This window comes from Hyperolius riggenbachi, chromosome 4, assembly GCF_040937935.1.
Source record: "Hyperolius riggenbachi isolate aHypRig1 chromosome 4, aHypRig1.pri, whole genome shotgun sequence".
Taxonomy (NCBI): Eukaryota; Metazoa; Chordata; class Amphibia; order Anura; family Hyperoliidae; genus Hyperolius; species Hyperolius riggenbachi.
In genome coordinates this window covers 35,294,161-35,309,347 of record NC_090649.1, presented here as the reverse complement: position 1 = coordinate 35,309,347, position 15,187 = coordinate 35,294,161, and positions in this window count along the sequence as shown.

The following is a 15,187-nucleotide window of genomic DNA, read 5'->3' as shown; positions in this document are numbered from 1 at the left end:
ACGGCACTGAAGGATGCAGTGGGCACAGTACAAGGTCACTGAAGGATGCACCAGGCACAGCAGTGGGCACTGGATATACAACTAGGTCACTGAAGGATGCAGTGGGCACAGTACAAGGTCACTGAAGGATGCAGTGGGCACAGCAGTGGGCACTGGATATAAAACTAGGTCACTGAAGGATGCAGTGGGCACAGTACAAGGTCACTGAAGGATGCAGTGGGCACAGCAGTGGGCACTGGATATACAACTAGGTCACTGAAGGATGCAGTGGGCACAGTACAAGGTCACTGAAGGATGCACCAGGCACAGTACAATGGCACTGAAGGATGCAGTGGGCACAGTACAAGGTCACTGAAGGATGCAGTGGGCACAGCAGTGGGCACTGGATATACAACTAGGTCACTAAAGGATGCAGTGGGCACAGTACAAGGTCACTGAAGGATGCAGTGGGCACAGCAGTGGGCACTGGATATACAACTAGGTCACTGAAGGATGCAGTGGGCACAGTACAAGGTCACTGAAGGATGCACCAGGCACAGCAGTGGGTACTGGATATACAACTAGGTCACTGAAGGATGCAGTGGGCACTGGATATACAACTAGGTCACTGAAGGATCAGTGGGCACAGCAGTGGGCACTGGATATACAACTAGGTCACTGAAGGATGCAGTGGGCACAGTGCAAGGTCACTGAAGGATGCAGTGGGCACAGCAGTGGGCACTGGATATACAACTAGGTCACTGAAGGATGCAGTGGGCACAGCAGTGGGCACTGGATATACAACTAGGTCACTGAAGGATGCAGTGGGCACAGTACAAGGTCACTGAAGGATGCAGTGGGCACAGCAGTGGGCACTGGATATACAACTAGGTCACTGAAGGATGCAGTGGGCACAGTACAAGGTCACTGAAGGATGCAGTGGGCACAGTACAAGGTCACTGAAGGATGCAGTGGGCACAGCAGTGGGCACTGGATATACAACTAGGTCACTGAAGGATGCAGTGGGCACAGTACAAGGTCACTGAAGGATGCAGTGGGCACAGCAGTGGGCACTGGATATACAACTAGGTCACTGAAGGATGCAGTGGGCACAGCAGTGGGCACTGGATATACAACTAGGTCACTGAAGGATGCAGTGGGCACAGTACAAGGTCACTGAAGGATGCAGTGGGCACAGCAGTGGGCACTGGATATACAACTAGGTCACTGAAGGATGCAGTGGGCACAGTACAAGGTCACTGAAGGATGCAGTGGGCACAGCAGTGGGCACTGGATATACAACTAGGTCACTGAAGGATGCAGTGGGCACAGTACAAGGTCACTGAAGGATGCAGTGGGCACAGCAGTGGGCACTGGATATACAACTAGGTCACTGAAGGATGCAGTGGGCACACAAGGATGTCACACTGTGTAATGAGATGCTTATATGCCAGCGAGCGCGCAGTGGGCACTGGGCACGGCACAAGGTTACTGACAGAATGAATGAAAAGCGCTGGCAGAGAGTGGCGGCGCCGGCGGTGTGACTGGCTGCCTGCAAATAGTACAAGTGTATAACTGTCACTGGAATATACAAGTGAACACTGCAGCTGCACTAACCTGCCTGCCTGCACTACACACAGATAATCCCCACTCCCACTACACTGACTACACTGCAGCACTGAACCTGCCTGCACTACACACAGTTAAATAATCACTAGACTCCCACACTCCCACTACACTACACTGACTACAACTAACTACAGCAAGCACTCACTGACTAGCTAACTGTGTACAGTATAAGAGCAGTGTTAGCAAAAAAAATGCTTTGTTTTTAACACAATAAATGCACTCGCTCAATCAACAATGGCCTGGGGATAATCCTCTCAGCACCACAGTCTAGCAAGGACAGAGCTTTTCATCATGGCCGCCGCTTTATATTCAGGAGGGGAGGGCATAGCTCCCCTCCTGTGATTGGTTGCTAGGGCCTGGCTGGGGCACTCTGATTGGCCTGCAATGTGTCACTTCCGCATAGTTTGACGCATTTCCGCTAACCACGACTTCAGCGCCGGGTTTCACGAGCGTGAATGCGGATTTCTGTCCGCATTCACGCGTAGCCGAAGCAGATTTTCGTGGTTGAAAATCTATTCACGGCTTAGCGTGTCCGAGGCGGAATGCGTCAAAATGGTCGTGAATCCACGCGTAAGCGTGATCACGCCCTGGCGGTGAGCACCACTGGTACACAGTTTCAATAATGCTTCTACAAACACTGACCAATGTTTAGACCTTCATGTATTATGATTTTCATCAAAGATGTCAAAGTCTGTTCACACACAGTATGTGACAGAAAACAACATACATAGATGTCATACCATTCGTCAGTATTCACAACCACATTTGAAAGTGAATACCAGGCTTAGCATGCAATACACATACTGAAAATACATTATATGTAAATAGTACATCTACCTAAGATACATCATATCACATAGAATGTGATTTTAAAAATTAAGATATGCAGTAGGACAGGGATAATGTACTGTGGCACTACTACCGCCAAAAGTCCATGTTAGACCTTTCAAAATATGAGGTGGTTAATTAGTTCAGCAGTCACAATAATAAACACACTGCTGAATGTTTGTTTTTAACTTAAGTAAATAAACAGTTGAGGATACTTGTGGCAAAGAAGTCAAATAGTTCAATGGAAACGTACGTTTCGACCAGGAAAGTACTTACTTAATATTCCGCACAGATTGCCTTTAAAGGGACTTTAAGTGTAATACAAGCAACTATGGAAAGATGCACACCATTTTGAAGCTCTCATTCTCCTCTTTCCAATGATATATAAACCACCACCCTACGCCTTTTAGTTTTCGCTATTTTCGCAATCGAAATCGCGGCTGCCGCAATTTCAATCGCAAAAATATCGAAAACTAAAAGGCGTAGGGTGGCGGTTTATGTGCCGTTGGAAAGAGGAGAAAGAGAGCTTCAAAATGGTATGCATCTTTCCATAGTTGCTTGTATTACACAGGACAACTTTTCCCAAAGTTGGCAGCTGAATTGAGCTGCCGTCTTTGGGGAAAAGTCGTCCTGTGTAATACTAGTAACTATGGAAAGATGCATGCCATTTTGAAGCTCTCTTACTCCTATTTCCAACGACACATAAACCGCCACCCTACGCCTTTTAGTTTTCGATATTTTTGATCACGAAAATAGCGAAAACTGAAAGGCGTAGGGCGGCGGTTTATATATTGTTGGAAAGAGGAGAAAGAGAGCTTCAAAATGGTATGCATCTTTCCATAGTTACTGCACTGCTCGGAGTCCCTTTAAACATCCTCGTCAAAACCAGAACGATTGCATCTCTGATTGTTGTAACGTTCTTTCTGAAGCACATTTAAACGAATGCTACACCCACCACGCCTACGATCCCACAATCCTTTGCCTTGTGACGTAACTTCGGAAAACGAGCGTTCCACATAACACAGTTCTTAAAGGACAAGTGTATTGCAAGCCTTCACTTTAAAATATGTATTTACTTTACAGCAATAACAATACCCAGGCAACAACACTGATGGATGTGTTCAGTACAGTCTAATTCACAACATAAACAAGCATATAGCTAACAAAAACACATAATATTTGTATGGCTCTACATATATGTATGCACAATTACAATCACTGACTTTTAGTACGTCACTGTAGCCTGCTCGCTCTCGATATGTCTCTCCCCCTCTCTCTCTCCCCCCTCTATCTCTCCCCCCCCCCCCCCTCTCTCTCCCCACTCTCTCTCCCCCCTCTTTCTCTCGCACTCTCTCTCTCTCCTCCCTCTCTTTCCCCCTCTCTCACTCTGTCTCTCTCTCCCTCCCTCTCTATTTGTCTATCTATTTCTTGTGTAATGTTGAAGGATGTACTCTATTATAACGATTAAACACACAACAGCCCTGTTTTTGTTTTGGAAATTGTTTAATTATTCATCACATCTATTTACAAAGCCATCATGGCCAACTTGTTACTAAACATTGTTTAGTTATAACATAAACAAAAAACAACAACATTTAAACATAATAAAAAACTACTGCAGCCTGAACAATGCAGCCACTCTGTCCCTTACTGCTTGGACCTCTCTCTGACTCCGACTAATTGCCTCATAGGCATTGGCCCTCACCACCTCCAGGTTAAAGATGGCTGTATCCAGTTTGTTCAGTAACGCCGTTGCCTCTTCAACCTCTGTATAGGAGAAACATATAAGAACATAAACATTCAAAACACATTTCACGTGTGTGTGTGTGTGTGTGTTTCTCAATAAACATCAACTATTACAGCTACACAATGTTGCACAAATATACAGCAGGTTGTACACAATTGTAGGACCCACTTGCAACATCCAAACAAAAATGCTGAGGCAGATAAATGTTTTGGAGGGAAACCACTAAAGGAATTTGCTCTGCACAGGCGGTAAAACGTTTAGGATTGCACACGTGTTGTGAGCGTTTTCATTGATGTGTGCTTTATGATGTGGAACCACAGCAATACTTTACCAGTGGTTCACACCGAAGTTGCGGCCAGGTACCTGTGTCTTATGTAACATTACATCTACTTCCGGTCATGGCCTGTGAGAAGGGTACGTTTAAACAGTACAGTCTGCTCTACTGCTAGAACTTACCCTTCTCACAGGCAGGATGTCACAGAAAGTTAAGTGTAACATCCACAGTAATGGCGGCTGCGGGCACGCAGGGTGTCTCCGCAGCTGCCTTGCCTTCCTGTTCAGGGACTTCATAAATAGTACACTTTAGCGCGAATTCACTTGTGTCCACCACCGAAAACACCATAAAAATAATACGCTTACCAGATTATCACAGACCTTAACTACAGGGTCTGCAATATGGCTTAATGAGGTCAGCAGCAGGTATCTTCGCAGCCGGCCTCCTCTCCAGACAAGCCGAGCAATCTAATCCTCAATTGCAGTATTTCACCAAAAATGAGGCATGCAAAGAGACAAACGCACATCTAAGCGTATCTACAGCGATTTTAATATCTCATTTAAAAAAACATAAAAGTTTTTTAAAAGTCACTCACATCTGGGAGTCCCTGATGAAACTTTGACAGTGAAACCGGTCGGACGAGGCGGACGTGTGGCTGGACGGCGTCCTATGTTTTAAGTGCTGTTTTTCCTTGTGGGTCCCTGTCATAAGGGCCCAGATGTGAGTGACTTTTAAAAAACTTTTATGTTTTTTTAAATGAGATATTAAAATCGCTGTAGATACGCTTAGATGTGCGTTTGTCTCTTTGCATGCCTCATTTTTGGTGAAATACTGCAATTGAGGATTAGATTGCTCGGCTTGTCTGGAGAGGAGGCCGGCTGCGAAGATACCTGCTGCTGACCTCATTAAGCCATATTGCAGACCCTGTAGTTAAGGTCTGTGATAATCTGGTAAGCGTATTATTTTTATGGTGTTTTCGGTGGTGGACACAAGTGAATTCGCGCTAAAGTGTACTATTTATGTTAATTGAAGACGTTTTGCTGAGACGTTGGACTTTGGCTGCGACATATGTAGTGTTCCACATGTTAAGATTTGCTTGGCTGCGCTGATATTGTTTTTTTGATTATATTGTTCAGGGACTTCGCCCGTGCCTCTGGCGTCTAGTACGCCGAGGACGGGTTTGTCTTTTGCACATAGGGTTGCCATATCGCGTGGGCGTGCGCAGAGACAGGACCTTTATGCGGGGAGGAGGCGTGTCAGCTTACCAGCCGGTCGGCTGACGTCAGAGGAGACTCACAGCACTCCGTATTGGCTGATTGTTGTGGGCGCGGCCGTGAGGTCTCCTCTGCTTCATAAGCCTTCACTGTTCACTCTGCTGTTGCGAATACTCACGTGTTAGCGCTCAGACCTTAGATAGTATCCGGTGTGCTTTGATCTGGGAGGAAACCAGGGATTTCACACAAGACTAGGATTATTGTATTACTGTATTTTGATATTCTGTGTATGACTCTGGCTACCCTCTGACTCTGCTCTTGCTTATCGTTTCTGTACTTCTGCCCATCTGACTCTGTTGCTGAACCCTGCCTGATATCTTACTACTCTCTTGCCTGCGATTCTGTACTGTACCTGCCCGCCTGTTACTGATCCTAGCCTGTCTGACCTTTCTACTCACCAGTGAGCCCTTGTCACTGGTGAGGTGCTCTTCTAATGGTACACACTAGCTCCTCTGGTGAGGTTAAGCCAAACTAATCAGTTACTGTGTTCTAATAGTACCTAGTGTTGGGCGAACATCTAGATGTTCGGGTTCGGGCCTAACAGGCCGAACATGGCCGCGATGTTCGGGTGTTCGACCCGAACTCCGAACATAATGGAAGTCAATGGGGACCCGAACTTTTGTGCTTTGTAAAGCCTCCTTACATGCTACATACCCCAAATTTACAGGGTATGTGCACCTCGGGAGTGGGTACAAGCGGAAAAAAAAATTTAGCAAAAAGAGCTTATCGTTTTTGAGAAAATCGATTTTAAAGTTTCAAAGGGAAAACTGTCTTTTAAATGCGGGAAATGTCTGTTTTCTTTGCACAGGTAACATGCTTTTTGTCGGCATGCAGTCATAAATGTAATACATATAAGAGGTTCCAGGAAAAGGGACTGGTAATGCTAACCCAGCAGCAGCACACGTGATGGAACAGGAGGAGGGTGGCGCAGGAGGAGAAGGCCACGCTTTGAGACACAACAACCCAGGCCTTGCATGAGGACAAGAAGCGTGCGGATAGCAATTTGCATTTTGTCGCCATGCAGTCATAAATGTAATACAGATGAGAGGTTCAATAAACAGGGACCGGAAACGCTAACCCATCACAGATGTTCATTGTTCATGTTACTTGGTTGGGGTCCGGGAGTGTTGCGTAGTCGTTTCCAATCCAGGATTGATTCTTTTTAATTTGAGTCAGACGGTCTGCATTTTCTGTGGAGAGGCGGATACGCCGCCGATCTGTGACGATGCCTCCGGCAGCACTGAAACAGCGTTCCGACATAACGCTGGCTGCCGGGCAAGCCAGCACCTCTATTGCGTACATTGCCAGTTTGTGCCAGGTGTCTAGCTTCGATACCCAATAGTTGAAGGGTGCAGATGGATTGTTCAACACAGCTACGCCATCTGACATGTAGTCCTTGACCATCTTCTCCAGGCGATCGGTGTTGGAGGTGGATCTGCACGCTTGCTGTTCTGTGTGCTGCTGCATGGGTGTCAGAAAATTTTCCCACTCCAAGGACACTGCCGATACCATTCCCTTTTGGGCACTAGCTGCGGCTTGTGTTGTTTGCTGCCCTCCTGGTCGTCCTGGGTTTGCGGAAGTCAGTCTGTCGGCGTACAACTGGCTAGAGGAGGGGGAGGATGTCAATCTCCTCTCTAAAGTCTCCACAAGGGCCTGCTGGTATTCTTCCATTTTGACCTGTCTGGCTCTTTCTTCAAGCAGTTTTGGAACATTGTGTTTGTACCGTGGATCCAGAAGGGTATAAACCCAGTAATTGGTGTTGTCCAGAATGCGCACAATGCGTGGGTCGCGTTCAATGCAGTCCTAGGCCGAAGAGGTCATAGCCTAGGGTCACAAAACCTGTTTATTGGGCAATTTCAATGGTGGCGAGTCTGACGTACATAAATCGCAGCAATGGCCGTTAGCAACGTCTGAATCTCACGAAATGTCTCATGCAGGTAGAAGACATATTGTTAGACTTGGGCTCCAAAGATGGGTTCCCTACATCTCTGCAAACCAGAGTTATAGGGCTCCAAATTTGGTAAAATCCCCCATAGGCTTTCATTGGGCCTCCTATTTACAGTTCCAAAATCTCACATCTTTTCAAAGGGCAATTACTCAGCAGTGGCAAATTTTCTAGCATTGTAGGGACCCTTAGGGGGAACATGACTGGTGAGTTTCGGGCCCCTAGGCCAAAGAGGTCATAGCCTAGGGTCACAAAAACCTGTTTATTTGGGCTATTTCAATGGTAGTGATGGTGGCGTACATAAATCTCAGCCATGGCCGTTAGCAACGTCTGAATCTCACGAAATGTCTCATGCAGGTAGAAGACATATTGTTAGACTTGGATTCCAAAGATGGGGTCCCTACATCTCTGCAAACCAGAATTACAGGGGTCCAAAATTGGTAAAATCCCCCATAGGATTTCATTGCCTTCCTATTTCACTTTCCAAAATCTCACATCTTTTCAAAGGGCAATGGCTCAGCAGTACCAAATTTTCTAGCATTGTAGGGACCCTTAGGGGGAACATGACTGGTGAGTTTCGGGCCCCTAGGCCGAAGAGGTCATAGCCTAGGGTCACAAAAACCTGTTTATTTGGGCTATTTCAATGGTAGTGATGGTGGCGTACATAAATCTCAGCCATGGCCGTTAGCAACGTCTGAATCTCACGAAATGTCTCATGCAGGTAGAAGACATATTGTTAGACTTGGATTCCAAAGATGGGGTCCCTACATCTCTGCAAACCAGAGTTACAGGGGTCCAAAATTGGTAAAATCCCCCATAGGCTTTCATTGGGCCTCCTATTTACCGTTCCAAAATCTCACATCATTTCAAAGGGCAATGGCTCAGCAGTGGCAAAACTCACCAGTCATGATCCCCCTAAGGGTCCCTACAATGCTAGAAAATTTGGTACTGCTGAGCCATTGCCCTTTGAAAAGATGTGAGATTTTGGAAAGTGAAATAGGGAGGCAATGAAATCCTATGGGGGATTTTACCAATTTTGGACCCCTGTAACTCTGGTTTGCAGAGATGTAGGGACCCCATCTTTGGAATCCGAATCTAACAATATGTCTTCTACCTGCATGAGACATTTCGTGAGATTCAGACTTTGCTAACGGCCATTGCTGCGATTTATGTACGTCACCATCACTACCATTGAAATAGCCCAAATAAACAGGTTTTTGTGACCCTAGGCTATGACCTCTTCGGCCTAGGGGCCCGAAACTCACCAGTCATGTTCCCCCTAAGGGTCCCTACAATGCTAGAAAATTTGCCACTGCTGAGTAATTGCCCTTTGAAAAGATGTGAGATTTTGGAACTGTAAATAGGAGGCCCAATGAAAGCCTATGGGGGATTTTACCAAATTTGGAGCCCTGTAACTCTGGTTTGCAGAGATGTAGGGAACCCATCTTTGGAGCCCAAGTCTAACAATATGTCTTCTACCTGCATGAGACATTTCGTGAGATTCAGACGTTGCTAACGGCCATTGCTGCGATTTATGTACGTCAGACTCGCCACCATTGAAATTGCCCAATAAACAGGTTTTGTGACCCTAGGCTATGACCTCTTCGGCCTAGGACTGCATTGAACGCGACCCACGCATTGTGCGCATTCTGGACAACACCAATTACTGGGTTTATACCCTTCTGGATCCACGGTACAAACACAATGTTCCAAAACTGCTTGAAGAAAGAGCCAGACAGGTCAAAATGGAAGAATACCAGCAGGCCCTTGTGGAGACTTTAGAGAGGAGATTGACATCCTCCCCCTCCTCTAGCCAGTTGTACACCGACAGACTGACTTCCGCAAACCCAGGACGACCAGGAGGGCAGCAAACAACACAAGCCGCAGCTAGTGCCCAAAAGGGAATGGTATCGGCAGTGTCCTTGGAGTGGGAAAATTTTCTGACACCCATGCAGCAGCACACAGAACAGCAAGCGTGCAGATCCACCTCCAACACCGATCGCCTGGAGAAGATGGTCAAGGACTACATGTCAGATGGCGTAGCTGTGTTGAACAATCCATCTGCACCCTTCAACTATTGGGTATCGAAGCTAGACACCTGGCACAAACTGGCAATGTACGCAATAGAGGTGCTGGCTTGCCCGGCAGCCAGCGTTATGTCGGAACGCTGTTTCAGTGCTGCCGGAGGCATCGTCACAGATCGGCGGCGTATCCGCCTCTCCACAGAAAATGCAGACCGTCTGACTCAAATTAAAATGAATCAATCCTGGATTGGAAACGACTACGCAACACTCCCGGACCCCAACCAAGTAACATGAACAATGAACATCTGTGATGGGTTAGCGTTTCCGGTCCCTGTTTATTGAACCTCTCATCTGTATTACATTTATGACTGCATGGCGACAAAATGCAAATTGCTATCCGCACGCTTCTTGTCCTCATGCAAGGCCTGGGTTGTTGTGTCTCAAAGCATGGCCTTCTCCTCCTGCGCCACCCTCCTCCTGTTCCATCACGTGTGCTGCTGCTGGGTTAGCATTACCGGTCCCTTTTCCTGGAACCTCTTATATGTATTACATTTATGACTGCATGCCGACAAAAAGCATGTTACCTGTGCAAAGAAAACAGACATTTCCCGCATTTAAAAGACAGTTTTCCCTTTGAAACTTTAAAATCGATTTTCTCAAAAACGATAAGCTCTTTTTGCTAATTTTTTTTTCCTCTTGTACCCACTCCCAAGGTGCACATACCCTGTAAATTTGGGGTATGTAGCATGTAAGGAGGCTTTACAAAGCATGAAAGTTCGGGTCCCCATTGACTTCCATTATGTTCGGAGTTCGGCCATGTTCGGCCCGAACCCGAACATCTAGATGTTCGCCCAACACTACACGTGACCCGTTCGGCCAATCACAGCGCTAGCCGAACGTTCGGGTAACGTTCGGCCATGCGCTCTTAGTTCGGCCATATGGCCGAACAGTTTGGCCGAACACCATCAGGTGTTCGGCCGAACCCGAACATCACCCGAACAGGGTGATGTTCTGCAGAACCCGAACAGTGGCGAACACTGTTCGCCCAACACTAATAGTACCCTGCAGCTCCTCTGGTGAGGTTTAGCCAAACTAATCAGTTACTGTGTTCTAATAGTACCCACCAGCTCCTCTGGTGAGGTTTTGTCAAACTATTCAGTTACTGTGTACCAATAGTGCCCACCAGCTCCTCTGGTGAGGTCTAGCTAAACTATTCTGTTACTGTTGCACCAAGCACTACATACTTTGTATTCTGCCAGCTATACTTGTATTATTGGTGATTCTGCAGATCACACATAATCAGACGTCTGTGTTGCTACACCAATCATTACATTAAGTATACATGCCTATAATAGTTGAGAAATATCACAAATTCACAATGAAATTGTGGAGGACAAGAAGGACACGTATGACTGGTGACGGGGGTTTACAGCCAGCGGCAGTCAGAAAGGTTGAAAAAAGTTCCTAATCTGACAAAACATACACATAGTGCAGCATGTTGTTGTTGAGACTAAACATTGTAAATGTTGACAGGAAAAAACACATTAATTGCAATCATTTACACTATTGCTGTAAACGTTGTATTGTTGAATGTAACTTACGGATGGTGATGGAACCAGAGGGTACAGGGCCAGAGGAAGGGCCTGGCTGCTGGTGGTCTTTACAACATCTGTGGAAGGTGTCAAAAAAAAACCCAAAAAGCAACAAAAAATAAGTAAAGGCTAAAAAGTATGTGACTAACATGATTACAGTATTTCATTTTATTCATTATATAATAATAATCCAAACATTTATATAGCGCTTTTCTCCTGTCGGACTCAAAGCACTCAAGAGCTGCAGCCACTCAAACTGGCTCAGGAGGCCACCCTGCAGTGTTAGGGAGTCTTGCCTTGAACTCCTTACTGAATAGGTACTGACCCTAGGATTTGAACCCTGGTCTCCCATGTCAAAGGCGGTGCCCTTAACCAGTAGTCTATTCAGCCACACATTTATGTGATTATAGCCAGGGAATAAACACACACCAAGGATTAAAAAACAGAAAGGCCCATAGTACCACACACAGAACAGAAAGACCAGTTATTGTGATGTATTCACTAACATGCATAGTACAACACACAGTAACTATCTATAGTGTTTTTGAATGGATTGAGGATTTTACGTACTGGTTGTGAATGGAAACATGCATGTTTGTACAGTTAGGTCCCAAATTAGAATGTTCTTACAAACAGTCATGCATTACACTTACCAGGGTTGATTCATTATCCATGTCAGCAATGCTGACAAAAGGTATTCATGTGGTTGAAAGCATAAAATACAATAACATTTATTGTAATACATTGAGCAGTCGTGTTTCAGAGCATACAACAATATGTGTAACAAAGTGCATAGATGTGTTTCTAACCTAAAGTGATCCATTCATCAGCCTCCTGAGGTTCTTCCTCGGCTGACACATCCTCAGCAGGGTTTGCAAGGCTGCTGACACTATGTTCATAATCTGTATACACATAATACAATGGCCTCAATTCACTAAGATCATGCTGGAGATAATAAGGCAAGAGAAAACTTACCTCCACTGGTAAGAGAGTTATCTTATCTCTTCATTCCTTACGTTACCTCTTCTGTAGTTAATTTACCTCCTCTGTAGTTAAGTTACCTCCTCTGTAGTTATTTTCACACGCAGTTAATGAACAGCCTGTCTTTAACTCTGGAGTTATTTTAAGGATTAAAGAGTTAATTTAAAGACAGAAGAGTTTATTTTAGGTTTGCCTGAGGTAAAATGTTTCCTGAATACTACATGCCTTATCACCATGGTAACAACTCTAGAAGAGTTATTCAAGACAGGAGATAAGCTTAGTGAATTGAGGCCAATATGTTGTTAGTACACAGAGGTGCCAAGCTGATATTGGACCTAAAGCTGTGATACTCCGTTTTTATTGATTGCCTGATGAAGCGGGATTGTGCCCGTGAAACGCGTAGCAGTATTGTATAGGAGTATGTGAATAAAGTTTGTGAAACATAAAGCGACGGCGTCGTGTCTGTTCCTGAGTGGCAGGTCCACCACCGCCACCCGAACATTTTAAAAGTTTTAAGCATTTTTTACTCTATTGGCGCCTCTGTACACCTTTTCGACATACATTTCTATTTGTATTACTTACCAAGTGCAACATCATCTGTTGCGCACACTTCCTCCTCCTGTGCAGCGACCATATGTGAGTCTGAGGAAGGAAACATATTTACAGAGAATTAATGAATGTACTGCAAAGACAATACTTATATCACAAAACAAGGAGTTTACATTATAAGTACCTTCAACAGCAACTTCCTCCTCCAATTCTTGTGGGGTGTCCTCCTCTGCTACCCCTTCTCCGTCTTTTGTCTTTTGCTTCTGTGGAGTACACACATGACAATATCAGCATGTTAGACATTTTTAGGTTATTAAAAGTCAACATTATGCATGTCAGTTTATGTTTTACTATAACACATGATCAATAGAATGAGCCCCCCAAACGCTCTATACACAAACACACTATCAGAAGTGCAAGGAGGTGATGGTGAACAGTTTGGTCATGAATAATAATAATAAACACAATCATACAAATCAGTATTACCAGCATAAGATCAATAAAGAGCTGATAATCAGGTTAATAGTGGGGACCCTTGGAGCCTTTCAGGGACAAGGGCCATGAGGGAGACACTACCTCATCACAACCTATTGCTATGCCCCTGACGATGATCACCACAATATTAAAAGACACAAAGATACACTGTCCCTTTAAGAAGATACATAGATCATAGCATAGCTGCATTTTAAAACACATAGCACACAGCTGAGCTCGGGGTAACCGGCAAGGAGATTAAAGGACAAGTGAAGTGAGAGGGATATGGAGGCTGCCATATTTATTTCCATCTAAGCAATGCCAGTTGCCAGGCCCTCCTGTTGATCCCCTGCCTCTAATACTATTAGCCATAGCCCCTGAACAAGCATGCAGCAGATCAGGTGTTTCTAACATTAATGTCAGTAAATACTGTGGCGCCCCACTTTGCCGTGAAGAATAGGATTGCAGCTGTGTTGGGATAAATCCTTATATCCAATGAGTCAATATTTTAGCAGTAGATCACAGCGCAGGTATACTCCTCCTTTAACGTAGGTTTTTCCACTCCACCACCTGTGTGCACTCAAAGTGCAGACAAAGCAGACAGGGATGCTTTTAGTGGAAAAGTATCAATTCATTTATTTCTGGATAAAAAAGGGCAGTACAGGTGATAGGTGAACACTTACTTCCAGAGGGTCCCAATCCACTCAGGACCCTCCCTTGGCATGTAGCGCTTCCCACCCAACTCACCTTTTTACTCTGGCCTACTACCCCTCACAAGTGCTCTAAACCTACAGCTGAACTCTGGTCCCCTACCATTCGTGTCCCTACCTCTCCTTCTAGATTGTAAGCCTTTGGGCAGGGTCCTCCTCCTTTTGTGTCCTACCTGATCATGCACCTCCATTACTGTGAACCCATGATATGCATCTGAGTGAACCTAACTTGCCTAATCTCCATGCTCCATCCAGTGACTGACTAAGCATTACCTGGTACTCATACTATGGTGTGTGATCTGGTTTTCTTGTATCCTGTATTGTCATATTGCTGTATGTCACCCCTAAATATTGTCTGTAACCTAAATTAATGTTCAGCGCTGCGTAATATGTTGGTGCTTTATAAATACAATTAATAATAATAATAATAATAATAATGTGGTACTAAGAACCTCAATAATCGACCCTTGTTCAGTGCTGCTCGCACTTGTCCCGACTAGTTTCGGCTGTCGCCGTCATCAGGGGATGAACCTGACAGAAGTTAGAAGCCTTCAGAGTTTTTCCCAATACACGTCGCATGCAAGCGCAGAGAGCTCCCAGCCGGGGGTTCCGTACTGGGTTCAGTGAAAAATGGCGCGGGATAAATAATGAAGCACGGAGATGCTGATAAAGTTACTTAAAACACTATTTAGCATTTTATTAAATCCGCACTGCAGCTTACCCCTCCTGCTTGTAGTGAAGCCCCGCCATAGAGCCCGCAGACTTGGCAGGATGATCGGCTCAGCAAGTGCCTGCAGCCGCGATGATTACAGAGGCAGGACTGTGCGCTGAGAGCCCCATAGTTCCGGTGCTGTTACCGCCCCTCTGCCTCACCAGCTTCCCTTTTGGTCAGGCATAGAGGAGCGGTAACAGCACCGGAACTGTGGGGCTCTCAGCGCACAGTCTTGCCTCTGTCATCATCGCGGCTGCAGGCACTCACCTGAGCCGATCATCCTGCAAAGCCTGCAGGCTCTATGGTGGGTTCACTACAGGCAGGAGGGGTAAGCTGCAGCACGGATTGAATAAAGCGCTAAATAGCGTTTTAAATAACCTGCGTCATTTTTTAACAGTTAAAATGCTACATGGCGTTTTATAATGTAACTGAATGAGACGCCATTATTATACCTGCGAAGCTGTGCGCC